Source organism: Zingiber officinale, chromosome 2A, assembly GCF_018446385.1.
Source record: "Zingiber officinale cultivar Zhangliang chromosome 2A, Zo_v1.1, whole genome shotgun sequence".
Classification (NCBI taxonomy): domain Eukaryota; kingdom Viridiplantae; phylum Streptophyta; class Magnoliopsida; order Zingiberales; family Zingiberaceae; genus Zingiber; species Zingiber officinale.
The window spans coordinates 95,483,250-95,507,655 of NC_055988.1; positions in this window are offsets into that span (position 1 = coordinate 95,483,250).

Genomic DNA, 24,406 nt, shown 5'->3' on the forward strand with positions numbered 1-24,406 from the left:
ATCAAACGTGTTAAGTTCCGGGAGATCCAAAATTTAATTTAAAAGAACACATGGTAGCTAGAAAGGGTACTTTGTACAAAATTTTGTATAGAACCTATAGACTTTAGTAGACTTAACCAACTGGTAGAGCTAGGGTTTTGTCTGTATTTGGTATTTAGTTTAATTATGCACATGTCATACATAATTTGAAATAGTAGGATGATACTCTGATGGACGGGATCCAACTATTATGGCTTTTAGTTAATTATGTGTGATTGGACCCTTGGACATGTCAAGGGCAATTTATATGTATGATTGTAAAAATCTGACAGAGGCGTAATTAGTTTTATTAGGATTTATTTTTGATCTAGATACATGTACATTCCTTTTATGGAATATAGGATCAAAATGTAAAATTCTATTTATGTCATGGATCGAATCTTGCAAAGCGTGGAACCTTCTAAGGACGAGAGCGGAACTCGGAGCAAGATGGATGCGACATTAGACCCGGTGGCGGTGGCCAAATATGGCAGCAGCTGACACGGAGGACAATTAAAGATAAAAGCCATAATAGTTGAAAATTAGATTTTCTATTTATTGCTTTTATATTGTCTGTGCATGTTAGTTTACAAGTTTAGTAGGCTAGCATAGTTAAAATTCCTCATTTATAAATAACTAAGTGGGAGAGGGATTTTAAGTAAATCCCATGGTCTCCATTCTTGGTTTGTAAGTGATGTAACGAGCTTGCGTTGGCTCGAGTGCCTTCCTCCATAACGGATGAGCTTGTTTGCGGACCACTAGACGGACTTCCATTTATGGATGACTATAGGAAGTTAATTAAGGGCGTGTCCCCTTCGGAAGGGGCATAATCTTATTAATGGACTTAGTGTCAAGTAATGGTGTACACTTAGACACATCTAATAGTATCCTCCCCAACGAGTCATTGCTATTATTTGTGTGACCAAATAATACCAACTATTAATTTTATTTGTCAAAAAGTTAGGTTGACAAGATAATAAAATTAATGGGTTAAAACCCTCCTTTTACAAATGTTGAATTTGTATACGTCCACACTAACGTGGCATACAAAATTCACGGTGGTTTAAGGTGTTGGTTAATTTAAAATAGTATTGTTCGAGGAATCAATATTATTCTAAATTTAGAGTTCTGACCAAAAGTTATTTGTGATTCTTAGGATGACTTTCAACCCACTGTCCATCATACTTCAACAAAATAGACTTACTGGACCAAATTACATAGATTGGAAAAGAAACCTGGATATTGTTCTTACTGCTGAAAGCTATAAATTTGTACTGACTGAGCATTACCCTGATGCACCCACTGATGAATCTACCCAAGAGGAGATTGAATATCATAGGAAATGGGTAAAAGCAGATGATTTGCTTCAATGTCAAATGTATTGCAACATCAACATAAAGATTTACCAACAACTTATGATATTATGAACAATCTCAAGGAACTCTTTGGTCATCGGGATAGGGCTTCTAGACAAGAAGCTATGAGAAAGATAATGACACCACCATGCAAGAGGGTACTCCTGTAAAGGATCATATCCTAAACATGATGGCTTATCCGAACGATACGGATCCTTGGAGGAGAAATTGATGGGAAACCCAGATCGATATGATCCTCCAAACCCTACCTAGAAGTCCGACTGAACTATAATATGAATAAAAGGATTTATTCATTAGGGGAACTACTAACAGAATTTCGTCACAATGCTCAAATTCACTATGTTGAAAATGGTTCTACTTCTAACGAAGGTAAGAAGAAGAAGAAACAAACTGTTCGAAAAGTGAATAAATCTCGGATTTAAAGGAATGAAGAAAAGGGCAAGTGCTTCATCTGCAATGATAGCATTGGATCCTCGTAAGAACCAAAACAAAGGTATATCTCATACTCTAGTTGTTGAAACATGTTTAGCGGTGTTATCTACCAGCACCGGTGTGTAGATACGAGAGCCACTGATCATGTCTGCAATTCCTTGCAGGGGTTCCAGGAAACGCTATTGCAGTGGGAGACGTCTACTTATCTTTTAGTAGAAATAGAAATTTGGTTTTAAGAAATTGTCTTTATGTACCCGGTTTTAGAAAGAATTTAATTTCAGTTTCTAAACTGCTTTTAGATGGATATTCGTTTCTTTCAATAGTTATTAAAAGAAATAAAGTGATTATCTGTTCTGGTGCATTAGTTGGCAATTTGTATATTTTAAATCCAAATTATTCCACAAAGCAAAACATGGAAATTTATAATTCATCTTCTAATTCTAATAAGAGAAAAGAACCTTGAAATGAACCAAGCATATCTTTGGCATCTAAGGCTTGGTCATATTAACTAAGTAGGATTCAGGCTGATGGACTTTAAGTTCATTAGAGTTGGAAAATTTTCCAACTTGTGAATCTTCTTAGAAGGTAAAATGACCAAGAGGCCGCCAAGGCCAAGGGTATAGAGCCAAAGAAGTGTTAGAGTTGGTTCACTCGATTTGTGTGTCTGTCCGGGCAAGAGGAGGTTTTGAATATTTTGTCTCTTTCATAGACGATTATTCAAGATATGGATACATTTACCTAATGCGCCAAAAAGTGCTTTGATAAGTTCAAAGAATACAAAGCGGTGTGGAGAAACGATTAGGTAAAAGTATCAAGACACTACGATCGTGGTGGCGAATACCTCTTAGGAGAGTTTAGGAATTACTTATCGAAGGTCGGGATTCAATCCCAATTGTCTGCACAATGGTGTAGCAGAGCGAAGGAATAGGACTCTTATGGAGATGGTTAGATCAATGATGAGTTATTGCCAAATTCGTTTGGGGATATGCTCTAGATACAGTTCTGAACTTAGTACCTTCTAAATCAGTTTCTTCTACTCCCATAGAATTGTGGAATGGGCGAAAACCCATCTAAGACATATTCGGATATGGGGTAGTCCAAGACAGCTGAAACCAGATGTTGATAAGTTAGAATCTCGTCAGAAGTTCGCGTGTTTGTAGGATATCCCAAAGGAACGAAAGGTGGTTTATTTTATAGTCCTAAGACCGAAGGTCATTGTTAGCACCAATGCCAGTTTTTAGAAGAAGACTATATAATGGATCACAAGCCCGATAGTAAAGTTGTTTTAGAAGAACTTAGAGGACATGTCTACTTCAGTACCAACATCAAGAGACCGCAACACGTGTCACACATGATACACAACCACGCATTGCCTCGTCGTAGTGGGAGGGTTAGTAACTGAAAGATTCATGTTTTGGGAGAGTCTTGGACTTGATCCTGTAAACATGAACCTGATCCCTCGACATATGATGCAGACATCTTGGCAAAAGGCAATGAATTCGAAATAGAGTCCATGTACTCTAATAAGGTGTCGGAGCTTGTAGAACCACCGATGGTGTAAAAGCCGTTGGATGCAAGTGGATCTACAAAGGAAAAGAGGGACAGACGGGAAGGTAGAAACCTTCAAAGCTAGGCTTGTGGCGAAAGGGTACACTCAGAAAGAGAATCGATTATGAGGAACCTTTTCACCGGTAGCCATGCTTAAGTCTATCCGGATACTCTTATCCATTCGCTCATATGGATTATGAGATTTGGCAAATGGATGTCAAGACGACTTTCTTAATGGAAGTCTTGAAGAGAACATCCATATGAAGCAACGGAAGGATTTATTGAAAAGGCAAAGAGCATCTAGTATGCAAGCTCAATCGGTCAATTTATGGACTAAAGCAAGCTTCAAGGTCTTGGAACATCCGGTTTAATGAAGTAATCCGGTCATATGGATTTATTCAAAGTCCGGATGAGTCTTGTGTATATAAGAAGTGTAATGGAAACGTGGTGGTATTTCTTGTACTATACGTAGATGATATTTTGTTAATTGGCAACAATGTCAAGGTATTATCGGACGTAAGGGTATGGTTGTCCAAACAATTTGATATGAAGGACTTAGGAGAATGTGCACACATTCTTGGGATCAAAGTTATAAGGGATCGCAAGAAAAGAATGTTGTGTCTATCCCAAGCTTCATATATAGATACAATCCTTGCTCGTTTTAGCATGCAAGACTCCAAGAAAGGTTTCTTACCTTTCAGACATGGAGTAGCTCTATCTAAAGAGATGTCTCCAAAGACATCAAAAGAGATAGAAGACATGAAAGCAGTTCCTTATGCCTCGGCTGTAGGAAGCCTTATGTATGCAATGCTATGTACGAGACCTGATATTTGTTTTGCCGTGGGCATGGTCAGCAGATATCAGAGTAATCCTGGACAAGAACATTGGACTGCGGTAAAGTATATATTAAAGTACCTGAGAAGGACTAGAGATTATATGCTAGTTTACCAAGCAGACGATTTGCTCCCTGTGGGTTACACAGATTCAGATTTCCAATCAGATAGGGACAAAAGTAAGTCTACATCAGGCTATGTGTTTACTTTAGGAGGTGGAGCCATTTCATGGAGGAGTGTTAAGCAGAAATGCGTTTTGGACTCAACCATGGAAGCAGAGTATATAGCAGCCTCTGAGGCAGCTAAAGAAGCAGTATGGCTCAGGAACTTTCTAATGGACTTAGATGTGATTCCTGGTTTGCCAAAAATCATCACAATTTATTGTGATAATAGCGGTGCAGTTGCAAACTCGAAGGAACCACGAGCTCATAAGGCAAGTATAACATATGAGCGACCACTTGATAAGGTAGGAGAAGTTGTCATTGTGCATCTTGGTATGAGTGGATCTACCAATCCTTGCAATTTGATAGCTTTAGGGTTGAATGAACCATATGGTGAGAGCTAGTCTTTGTATAATGGGAGATTGTTGGAGTGTATATTGAGAGCCTAAGCTTTGTAAACATTCATTATGAATAAAGAATCACATTTGGTCTAATTATCTACATTTGTTTGTAGTTGTTCATTTAATTTATATTGTAGATAACATAGTATGTGGTGTCACATACAGAAGATGATGTTATCAGTACCTTATAAATTATAAACAGTAGCTCACGACCAGAATGGAAAGGAACAAACCATTAGAAGGTCGTAGTGTAATTAGGTATTAGTTTATCTTGACTATATAATTACACTAGTACACTCAGAGTGTATTGAGTAGGACCATTTGAGGTCGTTTCTTTTATACTGACTTTGTAAAGGAACAAAGACCTCAGTTATTATGGAAGTGTGTGCTCTTAATCCTAATATAATAACAAGCACATATGTTTGATATTTATTTCTTTAATTTATCAATGGGTGAGATTTAGTTCGATGAATCAATAAACCCGATAAGTGGGGAATGGTATCACTCATAGTGTGTGTTGTTGATTATAGAAGGAAACTGTGTCCTAGTGATGCTAGGTTGATAATGTCCTCAAGAGGAGCTCATAAAGATTGTCATGTTAAACCCTGCAGGTGGACTTAGTCCGACATGATAATAAGGTTGAGTGGTACTACTCTTGGACTTAGATATTAATTAAATGAGTTGTCGGTAACTCACTTAATTAGTGGACATTCGATATCTTAAATACAGGAGACTAACACACTCATAATAAGAAGGAGCCCAAAATGTAATTTGGGATTGGTGCGGTAGTTCAATGATAGTTCTCTAGTGGAATGAATTATCATTGATAAAATTAAGTTGTGTGTTCGGGCGAACACGGGATAATTTTATCGGGAGACCAAAACAATTCCTCCTCTCGGTCCCTATCGTAGCCTCTTATTTATAGAGTACTATACCCACATATACCCACCTTCTATACCCACCTAAGGGGCGGCCAAGCTAGCTTGGGAACCAAGCTAGGGCCGGCCTAAGCTTGGGTTGCAGGCCCTAGCTTGAACCCAAGCTAGTAGGGCGGCCATAATTAAATAAAAAAGAAATTTAATTTTAGATTTTATTATTATGTGGAAGATATATTTTAAAGAGAATTAAAATTAAAATATCTCTCTTGTAAAAGTTTTACAAAAGATTAAAGAAAGAGATTAGATCTCTTTCCTTATTTGTAGATTGGAGAGTTTTTTATTTTCTCTTTAAAATTATTCACATGTTAATAAAATTAAAATTATAGATATTTCCTTTTATTAACCATGAAGAGATTTTTAAAGAGAAATTTTATTTTTTAAAATTTCTAGAAACAAATAAGGAAAGTTTTAATTGTTGATTAAAACTTGTCCAATTTGTTTCCTTTTGATTGTGGCCGGCCATTACAAGTTGATTGGGAAATTTTATTTTATTTTTCTCAATTAATTCATGTCAAGGAAAATTAAGGAAATTTTATTGTAATTAAATTTCCTAATTTGTCTAGGCTAAGGAATATAAAAGAAGGGGTGAGGGTGCCTTCATGAGACACAACATCTATTATTCCTCTCCCTCTTTTGTTCCTTGGTGTGGCCGGTCATCATCATCTCCTTCTCTTCCTCTTGTGGTGGCCGAACCTCTCCCTCTCCCTTGGAGTTCTTGTGGTGGCCGGATACTACTCGGAGAAGAAGAAGAAGGAGAGAAAGCTAGCATCTCTTGGAGCTTGGTTAGTATTTTGTTTTCCTCCTTGGTGAAGTTTCCCTTTGTGGCCGAACCTTGCTTGGAGGAGAAGAAGGTGGTTGGTGGTTTCTCATCTTGGAAGATCGTTGCCCACACAACGTCCGAGGTTAGAAGAGGAATACGGTAGAAGATCAAGAGGTTTTTTCTACAAGGTATAACTAGTAATTTCTATTTCCGCATCATGCTAGTTATTTATGGAAATAATACCAAATACAAGAGGCTTACGTTCTAGAATTTCGAATATGGTTTTTCGAAGTTGTGTTCTTTTGTTTCTTTCTTTTCTTGTGATTTGATTGTTCTCTTTGGTTAACCTAAAGTTATTTTAGGAAATTAAATATTAGCTTTCTATTAAAGGTTTTGTCTAGTCGGTGGTGGTTGCTCCCATATCCAAGAAGGCCATGTGCCTCGCCACGTCAGTACTGGGAACCTTTTATGGAAATTGATATTTAATGGAATTAATAACTTAAGGAGACTTGGGTCGAACGTGTTAAGTTCCGCAGGAGATCCAAGTCAAAACCTAAAAGAACAAATAGATTAAGTTTTGGATCAAACGTGTTAAGTTCCGCAGGAGATCCAAAATTTAATTTAAAAGAACACATGGTAGCTAGGAAAAGGTTCAGACCTTTGTACAAAATTTTTGTACAGTGGAACCTATAGACTTTCCGAGTAGCAACCAACAGTCGTCGGGTGCAGTAACTTCGTAGCAGAGTCGTAGTAGGAAGTTGGAGTAGTCGAAACCTCGAATTGATGCATAGTAGCTCGTATAGTAGTTGTAAGCATTGAAGGCGTCTTCCATAGGCGTTGAAGGCACCTCCAATGGGTCAAATATGATCCCGAAGTCTACTGAAGCTTATCACTAAATTTGTCAACTTTTATCCTCTGGAAGGCGCCCTCAAGCCATTGAAGGCGCCTTCCATGAACAGTGCGAAGACACCTTCCAATGCTTGAAGGCACATTCGGGTACTGTTCATCCGAAGACTTTTTTCTCCTTTTGCCCTACAAGTTATTTTAGTCCAAAACTAAAACATCTAACCTATTAATTAAAGTTAGCACAGTAAAAATAAGAGTAATTATCTCATATCCTCTTAGGATCAGGAACTAGTCAAGGTCTCAGATTAAGGATCCAAAATAGACTTAACCTGTAATGCCCGAAAATTCTCAAAACTATATTAGAAATATTCTATAATTATTCTGAAATTTTTAGATATTTTTCCAGAATTTTTAGAGTAGCAGAAGTAGTAAAAATAAATAGAAAACGAAAACGGCCTAAGCGGGGATTGAACCGGAGACCTATGGTTTAGGGATAATGCTAGTAACCAGTTGAACCCAGCAGGGCCGTGCTGAAAGGAAAGGGAGGCAATTAAATTTATATTAGATTTGGGCGGAAATTTACCACTTAATATAAATAGGAAATAGTTAAGTGAAGGGTTATCTTGGATCGTGATTTTTCCTCTCCTCAAACCCTCACCGCCGACTTCCCTTCTCCTCTTCCTTCTCTCGGCGCTAACCACCAGAACACCTAGGGTTCCACCCCTAGGGTCCTAAGGGTTCCTCCCGGCGACATCTAGGACACGAGGACGCTCCCCTCTGCGAGAGGAACGCGTGGACGCGAGAAGATCGTCGAAGGGATCGTCTCCACCGGAATTCTAGCGAATAGAATTGTAAGGAAATTAGCGTACGAGGTAAGAAACCCCTCACCTGCAGTATAAGTAGCTCCGTTTGGGTTTTCTACGCATTAGTTAGCTATACGCAGATTTTTATCGACGCTTAGCGTGAAATTGATCCTCCTCGCAGGTTTAGGGATTTAGTGAGCACTTCTAGATGGGCCGGACACGTAATCCCTCTTCAGTGGGGGTTTCTAGACGTTGTCGGGTGCCAAGAAGTGGTCTCCCTAATAGAGAGGAGAGTTGGGGCACACTAAGTGTTCGATAAAATAGCTAGTTAAGTAAAAATGTAAATTAGGCATTTTAACAGCTCAGTTGAATGCATTAGAAGCATCTAAATCAGTAAATCAGTTTATTCTAGCTTATATGGGACTACGGTCCAATGGGTGGGCTCCCACAGTCGCCTCTGGGTTCAGATAACCTAGCTCTAGGTTCAGATAACCTAGAAACAACAATTTAGAACAGTTTAGCTATATTCAGTATTTTACTTTTTAGTTGGTACTGTACCGGATTAGATATCCATTGGGTTGGACTCCCACAGTCGTCCCTAGGTTCAGATAACCTAGTAAACCCTACTAGATTCGGGACTTGCAAACCCGGGTTTAGTTAGGGATGCGCGCACAGTAAGTACAGTTGCCGGGCCCAACAACACATGATTATTATTTTGATCTACTATGCTATTAGTTTTCTAAACTCATAAAATCAGTTATGTTAGTTGAGTTTGATTTCAGCTTCAGGTTAGCTTCAGTTAGCTTAGTTCTCTATTATTGTTCTATGTGATTAGCTTGCTATGTCATGTTTCAGCTTACATGTTCAGTTATTTCAGTTTATGCTTGCAACCATAGTATGTCATGCCAGTACATGTTTTCAAATAGCATTCTTTAAAAGCATGTTTGCATCGTTGCATGTTTTAGTGAGGTAGTTAGTTTCTTACTAAGCTTTAAGTTTACAGATTCTACTTTCCTTATACTGCTGATAAAGGTAAAGGGAAAATGGACTAGCAGAGGAAGCTGGAGTTCAATGCAAAGATGGTGTGTGTGGCAGGAACTGGAATAAAAGATTCTCAGGGTTTTAGCAAGCTTAAATAGTTGCATTCTTAGTATTTCTTCTTTCATGCATTTTTTTTAGACCTTAGAATGTTTAAACCATGGGAGATTTATTTAGTTTGTTAGTAATTATGTTAGAATGTTGGTTAATAGTTACTAGAATATATTCCAATTGATTTTAGAATTGTTGTGTGAGGTTTTGGCACGCCAGAGTGCTGAAATCAGAGTTTCAGGGTGAGATCAGAACCCAGATCGATCTACAGATAGATCGGTCAGCTGATCGATCCAGTCGCGAACAGAGAGTTGGCATCCGTTGTGGATTGGTCAGCCGACCGACCCATGCGCGAACAGAGAGCACCGAAGCTCACTGATCGGACAGCCGACCGATCAGTAAGCCACTGGATCGGTCTACCGACCGATCAGTGTGCTCCTGGATCGGTCGGTAGACCGATACAGCCACGTAAAGAAGCAGGATAGCTTGTGGATCAGTCAGCCGACCGATCCAGAGCCTTCTTCCGTGCCAGTATCAAGATGGATCAATCACGGGATCGATCCGACAGTCCAATCGATTCATGGATCGACTGAAATGCCTGATTACAGCTAGCAGGACATCCAGGAGGCATAGATTATCTTCCCTAGCATGTGTACAACTCCTAGGTACACCTAGAATATTAAGTTCAGATTTTACAGTAATCAGTTTAGTAAAATTTTAATCAATCCAGATTTCCGCAATAGTAATTTAGCACAAAATTACGTAACGATCGGCCTTACAGCTTAGTAGTAGAAGGCAGGTCGTTACAGAGTGGTATCAGAGCAGTTTTCCATACTTCCTACACACACATCAGCATTGTACCTACAGCTTCCAAGTAAGAACATCTCTCACTTTCTTTATGTTTCTTATTTCCATGTTTAGATATAACTGAAGCATGCTTGTTTATGATAGTAGTTAACATGATAATAATAGTTACTCTATTATGCTTGTGTTAGTCATGTATGTCCTTCATGTCTTTAGAAATGGCACGAGGATGCCCAGCTAGAAGGGCAACAGCCACTGAGCCCCAGCATGAGGCAGGCAGTTCAGTGCCTCCCCCAGACCTTACAGCACTAGTGGCTCAGTTACAGCAGCAGCTAGCAGAACAGCAACAGGAAATAGCCACTCTTAGGGCTAATCAGCAGAACACTCCCATTGTCACCCCGGAGCCTAATTTAGCGACACCAGTGGTCTTAGAGGTTCCACCAGTCCAACCTGCAGCACCAGTGGGCCCAGCAGCAGGAACCCAGAGAGAAGCTGGCAGAGAGTCAAGCCGAGAACTTCTCGGGCACTAGTGAACCATGGGATACTGGGCATGGTTCAAAACACTTTGGAAATACGATGGAGCTTCGGGTGGCCGTAACATGAGAAGGTGAAGTGCGCCTCCTTCATTTGACGAGATGCCGCATGTAGTGGGAGAGAATCGGAGGCGGCGCCCGGTGAACAGATGACATGGGGACTTGAGAAGGAGTTCTTTGAGAATTCTTTCACATGCGGGTCATGAACCACCACTACGACGAGTTCACGGAGTTTCGTCAGGCAACCTATCAGTTGAGGAAGCGTGAAGAAATTCAACAGTTGGCTCGTCTATGCCCGAATTAGTCGGCACAGAAAGGGAACGAATCCGGTTGATGCTCAAGATCTGGCGGGGAAATAGCGATGAACGTGGTGGTGGCGTTCATAGGCCCAAACCACGGAAGAATTAGTGAGCGGTGCTCTAATCATTGAGCATTACGAATAGCATCAGCGAAGCAAGTCCTCTCGGAAGCTAAAGGCCAAGGAGGCTCGGACAATCGAAACAACAGGCCACACCCAGCTGGAAGGAACTCCGAACAAGTGCAAACCAGGAGTTACCCAAAAGGAGGGCCAGCAAGCAGCCCAGTTATCCAAAGTGTGCTACTTGTGGGAAATTCCATCCCGAGTTTTTCGTAAGGGCACATGAGGATGCTTTGAATGTGGACAAGAAGGACACATGGCTAAGCAATGCCCAAACAAGATTAGTCTTCCTCAGCCACTAAGTATGGAGGCCAGCCACTCGATTACATCAGATGGAGGCCGCTTTAGATGGTCCACATATCGTAGGCGATTAGAAGTCCCTCGTCGACCAATGCGGGATCTACTCACTCACGGAGAGGACGTAGCAAATGCCTCGGCGGTTATTCAGTCGATTAGTATTTTTCAAGAAATAGCAACTGTCTTATTCGATCTCGGGCAACCCATTCTTATATAGCGGGCATTCGCAAACAAGTTAGCAATACCTCAGAGGTACTCCGTGGTCGGTTTTCGACAACGCTAGGAGAAATTATGGCATCCACGCATGGCTCAGAGCAGTGCAGTCATTATAGCGGACAGAACTCTTACGTGATCGATCGTGCTAAATATGGTGACTACGATGTCATTTTGGAATGGACTTCTTGATCGATCTGGTGCTTCCATCGAGTCTGGTAAATGAGAGTCATATTCAACCCGGCGAAGCACGATTAATTTGTCAGAGAACCCAGGAGAAAAGCCAAGAAGTTTCTCTCAGCTATGAAGGCACAGAGGTTGATGGATTCAGGGTCTACGGGATTTCTAGCACACGTGGTCAGTACCAGTCAGGACAAGGACCAACAGCTAGCAGAGGTCCGAGTCGTATGTGACTACCCAGCAGTCTTCCCTGAAGAGTTACCAGGATTAGCACCAGACAGGGAGATTGAATTTGAGATAGAGCTCATTCCCGGTACCAATCCGATCTCCAAAGCGCCTTATCGCATGGCTCCAGCAGAACTGAAAGAACTTCATGAGCAATTACAGGAGCTGCTTGACAAAGGCTTCATACGCCCCAGTCACTCACCATGGGGAGCGCCTGTATTGTTCGTGAAGAAGAAGGACGGGAGCATGCGTCTGTGCATAGATTACAGGGCGCTAAACCAGGTCACAATCAAGAACAGGTATCCTCTTCCCAGAATAGATGACCTGTTTGATCAGCTAAAGGGAGCAGCAGTGTTCTCTAAAATAGACCTCAGATCAGGTTATCATCAGGTGAAGGTTAAAGAAGGGGACATACTCAAGACAACATTCAGGACTAGATACGGACATTATGAGTTCGTAGTCATGCCCTTTGGCGTGACAAATGCTCCAGCTACTTTCATGGACCTCATGAACAGGGTATTCAGAGATTACCTAGATAATTTGTTATTGTATTCATCGATGACATTCTTATCTACTCAGGAACTCAGGAAGAACATGCAGAGCACCTGAAAATAGTACTGCAGACCCTTCAACAGAACCAGTTGTACGCCAAGTTCACAAAATGTGAATTTTGGTTAGATCATGTGTCCTTCTTGGGTCACGTCATCTCAAAGGATGGTATCATGGTAGACCCCAGTAAGATAGAAGCTGTGAGCAACTGGAAAAGACCCAAGAACGCGGAGATCGAAGCTTTACGGGATTAGCGAGTTACTACAGGAAATTGTAGAGGACTTCTCCAGATAGCCTCCCGACAACTCTTACCGGAAAGAGCATGAAAATTTCGGTGGACGGAGGATGCGAAACCATGAGTGAAAAGGAGATTGACAAACATAGGCAATGACTCTACCCAGATGAGACAGCTTCGACATTTATAGTGATGCCTCTAAGTTGGGACTAGGAGCAGTGCTGATGCAAAATGGCAAGGTGATCGCCTACGCCTCCAGACAACTTAAGGATTATGAGAAGAACTATCCTACTCATGACCTTAAGCTTGCAGCAGTGGTGTTCGCTCTCAAGATTTGGAGACATTACTTGTATGGAGCTCAGTGCAGAGTGTATACAGATCATCAGAGTCTGAAGTACTTCTTCACTCAGAAGGATCTGAATATGCGACAGCGCAGATGGCTAGAGCTGGTCAAAGACTACGACATAGACATCCTCTACCACCAAGGAAAAGCAAATAGGGTGGCAGATGCACTTAGTAGAAAGTCCAGTTCTGCCCTATTATCTTTAGCAGCCATGTCACCGCCCCTACAGAAGGAGATCTCAGATTTCGATCTCGAGCTCATAGTCGGACAGCTCTCTACTAGGACATTAGAGTCTACCTTCCTCGGTGACATCCAGACAGCTCAGGAGCAGGATCCTGAAATTCAGAGGATCAAGCAAGGTTTAGCAGAATCAGAAGGTGGAGAATTCAGAATATCAGATAGCGGGGTGTTTTATTTTGGTGACAGGCTATGTGTTCCAGATCAGGAGGAACTCAAAAAGAAGATTTTAGATGAGGCTCACAAGACTCCCTATGCGATGCATCTTGGCTCCACCAAAATGTATCAGGACTTGAAGAAACGTTTTTGGTGGCCTGGGATGAAGAGAGACGTCGCCCGATATGTCAGCACCTGCCTAACCTGTCAGAGGGTTAAGGCAGAACATCAGAGACCAGGGGGAGTTTTGCAGCCCATACAGATACCAGAATGGAAGTGGGAAGACATTTCTATGGATTTCATAGTGGGATTACCCAGAACCACGAATGGTTTTGATACCATCTGGGTAATAGTCGACAGATTGACTAAATCAGCCCACTTCTTAGCTATCAGGATATCCTACTCCATGGAACAGCTAGCACAGTTGTATCTCAAGGAGATCATTAGATTACATGGAGTCCCACGAACCATTATTTCAGACAGAGATAGCAGATTCACATCACACTTGAGGGTGTACATCGACTTTGGACACAAGTTGAAGTTTAGCTTTCCATCCTCGAGATGGATGGACGAGGGAGGCGGGTAAATCTCAGTACTGCAAGATATGCCCGAGCATGTGCCTAGATTTCAAGGAAGTTGGTGCAAATATCCGAGTCTAGCAGAATTTGCATACACAACAACTATCGTGCCACTATCGGCATGGCACCTTACGAGGCTCTCTATGGGCGAAGTGTAGATCTCAATCTGTGGTATGAGTGGTGAGCAGAAGAACTAGAACTTGAGGCGATCTAGTGGCGAGATACCACAGCTATCTGACAGATCCGAGGAGGATAGAGGCACTCAGGCCTTGAAAAGCTATCTTGATACCCCGGACCTTTAGAGTTCTCGGTTGGGGATTCAGTCCTTCGAGTAGCTCCCATGAAGGGAGTAATGCGTTTCGGGAAGAAGGGCAAGCTAAGTCCGATATGTGGGACCATACCTTATCGCCAGAAGAGTGGGCAAGGTAGCATATGAGCTAGAGCTACCCGGAAATCCATCCATAATGTATTTCATGTCTCTATCTTTGAAGAAGCATATCGAGATGCCACCGGTGATTGAGCCCGTCAGTGCAGATCGCGAAGACCTCGGCTATGAATGATACTATTCAGATAATAGACCGAGCAGTTAAGAAATTGCGGAACAAGGAAGTACCATTAGTCAAAGTCATTTGGCACAATCACACAGCAGAAGAGGCAACATGGGAGACAGAAGCCAGCATGAGACAGAAGTACCCAGAATTATTCTAAGTTCGAGGACGAACTTTTTATAAGGTATGGGGAATTGTAACACCCGAAAATTCTCAAAACTATATTAGAAATATTCTATAATTATTCTGAAATTTTTAGATATTTTTCCAGAATTTTTAGAGTAGCAGAAGTAGCAAAAATAAATAGAAAACGAAAATGGCCTTAGCGGGGATTGAACCCGAGACCTATGGTTTAGGGATAATGCTAGTAACCAGTTGAACCCAGCAGGGTCGTGCTGAAAGGAAAGGGAGGCAATTAAATTTATATTAGATTTGGGCGGAAATTTATCACTTAATATAAATAGGAAATAGTTAAGTGAAGGGTTATCTTGGATCGTGATTTTTCCTCTCCTCAAACCCTCACCGCCGACTTCCCTTCTCCTCTTCCTTCTCTCGGCGCTAACCACCAGAACACCTAGGGTTCCACCCCTAGGGTCCTAAGGGTTCCTCCCGGCGACATCTAGGACACGAGGACGCTCCCCTCTGCGAGAGGAACGCGTGGACGCGAGAAGATCGTCGAAGGGATCGTCTCCACCGGAATTCTAGCAAATAGAATTGTAAGGAAATTAGCGTACGAGGTAAGAAACCCCTCATCTGCAGTATAAGTAGCTCCGTTTGGGTTTTCTACGCATTAGTTAGCTATACGCAGATTTTTATCGACGCTTAGCGTGAAATTGATCCTCCTCGCAGGTTTAGGGATTTAGTGAGCACTTCTAGATGAGCCGGACACGTAATCCCTCTTCAGTGGGGGTTTCTAGACGTTGTCGGGTGCCTAGAAGTGATCTCCCTAATAGAGAGGAGAGTTGGGGCACACTAAGTGTTCGATAAAATAGCTAGTTAAGTAAAAATACAAATTAGGCATTTTAACAGCTCAGTTGAATGCATTAGAAGCATCTAAATCAGTAAATCAGTTTATTCTAGCTGATATGGGACTACGGTCCAATGGGTGGGCTCCCACAGTCGCCTCTGGGTTCAGACAACCTAGCTCTAGGTTCAGATCACCTAGAAACAACAAATTAGAATAGTTTAGCTATATTCAGTATTTTACTTTTCAGTTGGCACTGTATTGGATTAGATATCCATTGGGTTGGACTCCCACAGTCGTCCCTAGGTTCAGATAACCTAGTAAACCCTACTAAATTCGGGACTTGCAAACCCGGGTTTAGTTAGGGATGCGCGCACAGTAAATACAGTTGTCGGGCCCAACAGCACATGATTATTATTTTGATCTACTATGCTATTCGTTTTCAAAACTCATAAAATCAGTTATGTTAGTTGAGTTTGATTTCAGCTTCAGGTTAGCTTCAGTTAGCTTAGTTCTCTATTATTGTTCTATGTGATTAGCTTGCTATGCCATGTTTCAGCTTACATGTTCAGTTATTTCAGTTTATGCTTGCAACCATAGTATGCCATGCCAGTACATGTTTTCAAATAGCATTCTATAAAAGCATGTTTGCATCGTTGCATGTTTTAGTGAGGTAGTTAGTTTCTTACTAAGCTTTAAGCTTACAGATTGTACTTTCCTTATACTGCCGATAAAGGTAAAGGGAAAATGGACTAGCAGAGGAAGCTGGAGTTCAATGCAAAGATGGTGTGTGTGGCAGGAACTGGAATAAAAGATTCTCAGGGTTTTAGCAAGCTTAAATAGTTGCATTCTTAGTATTTCTTCTTTCATGCATTTTTTTTAGACCTTAGAATGTTTAAACCATGGGAGATTTATTTAGTTTGTTAGTAATTATATTAGAATGCTGGTTAATAGTTACTAGAATATATTCCAATTCATTTTAGAATTGTTGCGTGAGGTTTTGGCACGCCAGAGTGCTGAAATCAGAGTTTCAGGGTGAGATCAGAACCCAGACCGGTCTGCAGACCGATCAGAGTTTGGGTTGTGCCGTTGGATCGGTCAGCTGACCAATCCAGTCGCGAACAGAGAGTTGGCATCCGTTGTGGATCGGTCAGCCGACCGACCCATGCGCGAACAGAGAGCACCGAAGCTCACTGATCGGACAGCCGACCGATCAGTAAGCCACTGGATCGGTCTACCGACCGATCAGTGTGCTCCTGGATCGGTCGGTAGACCGATCCAGCCGCGTACAGAAGCATGATAGCTTGTGGATCGGTCAGCCGACCGATCCAGAGCCTTCTTCCGTGCCAATATCAAGCTGGATCGATCACGGGATCGATCCGACAGTCCAATCGATTCATGGATCGACTGAAATGCCTGATTACAGCTAGCAGGACATCTAGGAGGCATAGATTATCTTCCCTAGCATGTGTACAACTCCTAGGTACACCTAGAATATTAAGTTCAGATTTTACAGTAATCAGTTTAGTAAAATTTTAATCAATCCAGATTTCCGCAATAGTAATTTAGTACAGCATTACGTAACGATCGGCCTTACAGCTTAGTAGTAGAAGGCCTTACAAATTTTAATCAATATTTGGCGAGAAATAACTTCTAGAAGTTTCTTCAATTATGATGGCATATCCCCATTATTAATACAAGTCATAAATGACAAAATGGGTACATCTGGGGGTATAGAAAAGATTCCTTAAAAGATTATTGCACGAAATATAGAAGATGACTTCATCTCCAAACAAACTCTAACGAACTAGGAACCACCTCACGACTACGAAGGTCATGTGAGGTGGTATAAAAAGGGGGATCTTCTCCGTGGGCAAGGTATACAATTTCTAGCATCTAAACTCTGTTTTCACTTTAGTGGCTGTTCTTCCTCTTCTTCTTCTTCCTTCGGTGAGAAGGACTGACTTGAGCATCGGAGGCCCTAGCCAGGGATCCCTACCCCAGTCTTAGGTTACTAACACTTTGTTGGCTCGTCTCGCTGTGTGTAGGAGTGTGGAGGAGTTTTTTCAAATCCTCAGAGTTCATCTTCATCAAAGGTCATCGTCATTCATCAAACCAGTGCTCATCTTTGTAGATCTCGGATAGGATCAAATTTGATGCCGTCTGTGGGAACTATTCACCTGGATCTGAGACTATGAAGATGGAGGAAGCTAGTAAACCCAATACCATCACTATCTCATAAGATGATCTGGAGTTGCTCATCAACACAGAGTATAGAAGATACTACAACAACAATAACAACAAGTCAATATCGATGGTACGTTATCTATAGTGCCACCTCCGGCGATGTCTGTAACCTCTCATCATCGAGAGAAGGATATCAAAGGAGGAGATCCTATTCATCTATTCTCTGCTCCTCTCTCTCCAACTTGACTTCCTAAAGCTTATTTTTGAACACCTCTGGAACACGGGGAGCGGAGAGCAGCCCTTCAGGAGCCCTCTAGAGAAACCCCTGTAAGGGAAAAGCGAAAGGGGAAGCTAGTAGCTAGTGATAGTTCTTCAGAAAGAATTATTACTCCATTCTCTCAACGGGTACTGGATGATCCGTTGCCAAAGCATTATCAGAATTTAAATGTGGGAGAATATTCGGGAATAACTGATCTCGAAGATCATCTTCTCAAGTTTAAGTATGCAACGCTTCTCCAACAATTCACTGATGGAGTAAGATGTCAGATATTTCTTACTACTTTTGGGGGAGTAACTCAAAGATGGTTTAAGCGACTGCCAGAGAATTCTATTCATCGCTTCAAGGATTTCTGCAAGGTATCCTTACACCATTTTTTCAGTAATCGGAGGTATCATAAAACTCCATGGAGTCTTTGTTTATTAAGCAAGGACCTAAAAATCCATTAGAGCTTATATTAAGAGGTTCAATCAAGTGGCTATCGATGTTCCATCGACCACTACAGAGATCTTGGTAAGCACCTTCTCTCAAGGGCTTAATGATAATGATTTTTTCAAGAATTTGGTTAGGAATCCTCCTACCAATTTTGATATACTAATTGAACGGGTTTCGGAGTTTATCAATGTGGAAGAGGCTCAAGCTGCCTGAAGGAAAGAGGTTAATACCCCTGCACCGGTTCCAGCAGTGGCTTTCCCGCCTACCCAGCCTCCTAAAGGACCTCGGGCGGATCTGCCCCATCGTCATCCCGAGCCATGCCCCCAAGCAGTGCAACATGTGGGATTTCCTCAGCACTTTCCTCAAAGATGATGCACATACCATCTGACTAATACTCATGATACTGAAAATTATTTCACTTTGAAGAACCAACAAGTAGGCAACACTCGAAATCGTTGACGTTCTCCAATCTCAAATCACCAGCGATATCCTTGACAAAACAACCCACTTAAAATCGAATATCAACCAAGCGGATCGCAAGAGGGAATACTACCTCTCACTGTGGTGCAAGCTCAAGCACCCGGCCAGGCACAATCAGAGCCATCATCGGCGCGACAGGAAGAAAATCACAGTAATGTCGCTCAGGGCAACATTATCATGATAGCAGGAGGGCCCACTGATGGTGATTCCAATCGGGCCAGGAAATCACACGCTCGACATTTAACTATTCATGTTGTTAGATGTAGTACTTAGAAGGCGCCGGGGCCGAAAATTAGTTTCGGACCCAGAGATCTGGTGGGAGTAGAAGTACCCCATGATGATACATTGATAATCAAGGCTGTTATAACCAATTATAACATCTCACATACTTTTATTGATACTGGAAGTTCCATTAACATTATCATTAAATAAGCTTTTGACCAATTATAGATCAACCCGAGCAAGCTTCAGCCTATGATTACTCCATTATACGGGTTCACAGGTAATGAAGTACAACCATTGGTTCAGATAAAATTAGTCATATCCTTAGGGGAAGAGCCTTTTATGTGAATGCGCCGGTCGATCTTCATAGTTGTGGACGCTCCATCGGCCTATAATGTTATCCTAGGTCAACCGACCTTGAATGAATTTAGGACGGTTGTTTCTACTTTCTACTAGAAAATAAAATTTCCTGTGGATGATCAAGTAGGGGAAGTCAAGGGAGACCAAATAACAACATGTAAATGTTATGTGGAGATTGTAAGGGCGGAAGCTAATGCCGTCCAAAAAGCTCAAAGGATGGATATCAACGCCATTCATGAAAGGCCGCCCACTCTTATATATGAGGAAAAGGAAGAAGTGAAAATATAGCCTAGCCGACTGGAAGCTACCACACATATTGCTTCTGACCTAGATCCTAAGCTCAGAGAAGATTTGATAAGGTGTCTGCCAAAAAATAGTGATGTGTTTGCTTGGACACCTAAGGAAGTGAAAGGTGTTGGGCCAACGGTTATGGATCATGCTCTCCATGTGTATTCAGATGCTCAGCTGGTCAAACAAAAAAGAGAGATTTTAGAGTTGACTAGAATAAAATTATAAAAGAAGAAGTAGACAAGCTACTGGAGGCTAGATACATTCGGAAAGTACAATTCCCAAGCTGGCTGGCTAATGTGGCTCTGGTTCCTAAGCCGGATAACAAGTGGCAAGTATGTATTGATTTCAAGGATCTCAACAAGGCTTATCCAAAATACTATTATCCTCTACCTCACATAGATCAAGTGGTGGATTCCACGACTGGTTGCGAGTTTATCAGTATGTTGGATGCCTATCAAGGGTATCATCAAATTCCACTTGCTAAGGTTGATCCAGAAAAGGTTAGCTTCATAACTGTTGAACGCACTTATTGTTATAATATTTTATGCCTTTTGGTCTAAAGAATGCGTGAGCTACTTATCAATGGCTTATGAACAAGGTTTTCTAAAAGTAGATTAGAAGAAATATGGAAGTTTATGTAGATGATATTCTTATCAAAACTATACGAGCTTTTAGTCTATGTGCTGATATTAAGGAAACTTATAGGACCTTGAGGAGATATGGGCTCAAGCTCAATCATAAAAAATGTTTATTTAGGGCCAAGAGAGGTAAATTCCTGGGATATATGGTGAACGAACGAGGAATAGAAGTTAATCCCATCAAGGTGAAAGCATTGCAGGACATGGCTCCCCCAAGGAACCTGAAGGAGGCTCAGAGGTTGACAGGGAGGATTACAACCCTGTTGTTAGGATCTCTCGTACGGAGGCTAGAGAGGGGGGTGTGAATAGCCGACCCCAAATCGTCGCGTTTCTACAAACTAGGTTAGCGCAGCGGAAAATAACACGTAGAAACGAAGGAAAAGAAGACAAACCTCAAACAAACCGATGTAACGAGGTTCGGAGATTAGGGCTCCTACTCCTCGGCGTGTCCGTAAGGTGGACGAGTCCAGTCAATCCGTCGGTGGATGAGTCCCCGAAAAACCGGCTAAAAATAACTCCTTATGGGTGGAGAAACCTCGCCACAATACTCTTGCAACAGCAAGATGAATGTACAAGAAATACAAGAACGCAGAAGACAATACAAGTGTAAAAGCAATCTTGCCTTCTCATCGACTGGAAGAAGCAACAGCTCCAAGCGCCTACAACAGCAGATGATCCAGCCGGAAGCTCACGCGAAGCTTTGGAGGAGCTCAACAAAGCTCAAGCACGATAGCACTTAGGGAGGAAGAAGGAGAAGAAAAAAAGTGGAGGCTCGCAGCGCCCTCCTTTATATCTGCGAAGAAAGAAGCAGAAGAAATCTGGCGTTGCGTCATAGCAGCTGAGTACTGGATCGGTCCACGCACCGATCGGGCTCCATGTGGATCGGTCCACGCACCGATCCATTCCCTAGCCTTCGCTTGTTTCGTCTCGATCGGTCCATGGACCGATCGACCGATCGGGACGGGACCGAAGCAGGGCCCTCCTGATCGGTCCCCGCACCGATCGGAGGCTTCATAGAGTTGCCCAACTCTGTGTGGAATCTGATCGGTCCCGGACCGATCCCACCTAGTGTGAGCGCCCTGATCGGTCCGGGACCGATCAGGCAAGCGATCGGTCCCCGGGCCGTCGGTAAAATTTCAGACATGAATTTGTCATCCGATCGGTCACCAAACCGATCGAGATACTTGTTTTCTCTGCCGATCCAGAGCTTGGTTTTGCCCAAACCAAGTCCCAAACCTTCCAAACCAATATCCGGTCAACCTTGACCTATTGGTACATCATGCTTAGCATCCGGTCACTCCCTTGACCTGCTAAGACTCCCCACCAAGTGTCCGGTCAATCCCTTTGACCCACTTGGACTTTCCTCTTCGTGCCAAGTATCCGATCACTCCCTTGATCTACTTGGACTTCCCAACACCAGATGTCCGATCACCCTTGATCCATCTGGATTTTCCCTTGCCCGGCTTCACTCACCAGGACTTTCACCTAGCTTCACTCACTAGGGTTTTCACCTGGCTTCACTCACCAGGATTTCCAATCTGCCTGGCTTCACTCACCAGGACTTTCACCTAGCTTCACTCACTAGGATTTTCACCTGGCTTCACTCACAAGGACTTTCCACCTACCTAGCTTCACTCACTAGGATTTTCACCGGCTTCACTCACCAGGATTTCCCCTGCCGGCTCCACACGGGACTTTCCTCGCGCCAAACTCCCTGTTTGGACTTTTCCCGTGCCAAGTCTCCATACTTGGACTTTTCGCGTGCCAAGCTACCTGCTTGGACTTTTCCCCGTGCCAAGTCTCCGTACTTGGACTTTTCCAGTGCCAAGTCTCCATACTTGGACTTTTCACCGAATCAGGTCAACCAGGTCAACCTTGACCTACGGTTGCACCAACAATCTCCCAAACATCTATTCTTGTCAAACATCAAGAATAGAACTTCTCTTCTCATCAAACATCGTCAAACATCAAAACACAACTCAAGTCAGGTCAACTCGAGTCAGGTCAACCAGGTCAACCTTGACCTAAGGTTGCACCAACAATCTCCCCCTTTTTGATGTTTGACAAAATCCAAAATCAAGTTAGGTTAACCCGATAACCTAACTTAGGTTTTCCAATGTTCTTCCTTGAACATTCTTCCAAAACCCCTTGGGACATCTCTCCCCCTTTTTGACACACATCAAAAAAAGGAAATCAAGGTCAAGAGTTTCTTCCTAATGAAAGTCCCATACCTTTCATTGAAACCCTTAATTCCCCCCTTGATACTAAACTCAATACTCAACTTAGTGACAATCCCATATCACTAATCCTCAAAAGTCTTAAGGAGTAAAAAACTCCCCCTAAAGGTCAACTCCCCCTTGACAATTAGTTAAGACTCCCCCTAAAGGTCAGCTCCCCTTGACCATTGCACCAACAATATCTTGGAGAGTTTCAAACCTTTAGAAACCCGAAACTCAACTCCCACAGCTGAAATTTCAGACCACAGTCGAAATTCAGCAAATTCAGCACGCCTGATCGGTCACCGGACCGATCAGAACCCCTCTGGATTGGTCCCCAGACCAATCCAGCCTTCCCTGGATCGGTCCAGTGACCGATCCAGCCTTGGACAGACTCGAGTTCTGATTTCCTTCTCCCGAAATTCAGAAACTCACAACAAATTCCAGAAAATTCCAAAAATTATAAAATTTTGAGGATATATTCCTCATAACATATACTATCAAGGAAAAATAGTTTTCTATGAAAATAACTTCCATTTTCAAATCTTGATACAAACTTCGAAAAGTTTTGAAATAGCTCAAAGTTTCAAAAACTTTGTATCACTTTGTTCAATGATGAATGCTATCACTAGAAAAGCTTCATCAAGGTTTTTCAAATCAATTTCAAAATGATTTTAAACCTTTTAATTTAGGACCATAATCTTAGGGCTAAATGTACATGACTTGTACATAAGCTTTCCCTATGATCCCCATTTAGAATTAGGCTCATCTAGGTACAAGAGCTATGCACCTTGATCCTAACTCATCATCCTAATATCTCACACACATCTAAGGTGTATCAAACACATTCAAGTCAATTTTGATGTGAGATATGGGTTTAGGTCAACTTAGGCTAAGTTCTCATGCATTTTCTAAACACCAATTTGATCTCAATATCAAAATGTGCTTTTATCCTTAAATCAATTTCATTGATTATTAATGCAAGAGATGATGACATGGCATGAAATAATATCATAAATGAAAACATGTGCCAATGTCATGATGTCATGGCATACAGTATGAAACTTAACTAAAGCATGACATATAAAGAACCTAAGCTTTATTATGACATATCAAATGATAAAATTAAACATGATGTCATGACATGTGAGGGCAAATAATCATGGCAAGATTTAGCATGAATAAGACATACCTAGATTACCTATCTAAGTATCCTTAGCCTTAGCTAATACTTAAGCTTTAACCCTTGATTGCCCTAATATGCCAAAATCCTAATTTTGACACTTCTTGAACTCTAGATTCATCCATGCCACTTAAAGATCAAATTTATCCTCAAATCTTGGCATATTTCATTTTTCCTCAAGAGTTCTCTAGATTTTCCCAAATTGTGCCAATTGAAATTAACATCATCATTTTCCATGATGACACATTTTACTCTTCCAAGGAGTAAATATTCCATTTCATTTTCAAAGGTTCCCAAAAACCTTGAAAATGCTCCTTTAGCGTCAATTTCCTCAAAGTTGGGTTAACTACCCTTCTAATCGGAGTTGACACTCTCTAACCCATCTATGGGGTAGAGAAGATGCTCCTAGGAACCCAATACCTATTTGAGCTCATTGGGTTCACTAAATATTCACTAGGGATAACTTCCCTAGCAACCCTCCTAATGACCCTCTTAGGCTTTAAAGCCTTGGTCATTTGGGACTCATCAAGATCAACTCTAGGGGTGACTCCCCTTGTGACCTTGGTGATGGTCTTCCTAGCCCTAGATTTTGTTCTATAATCGAATGGAACATTATGATAAGTGGGCTTGAC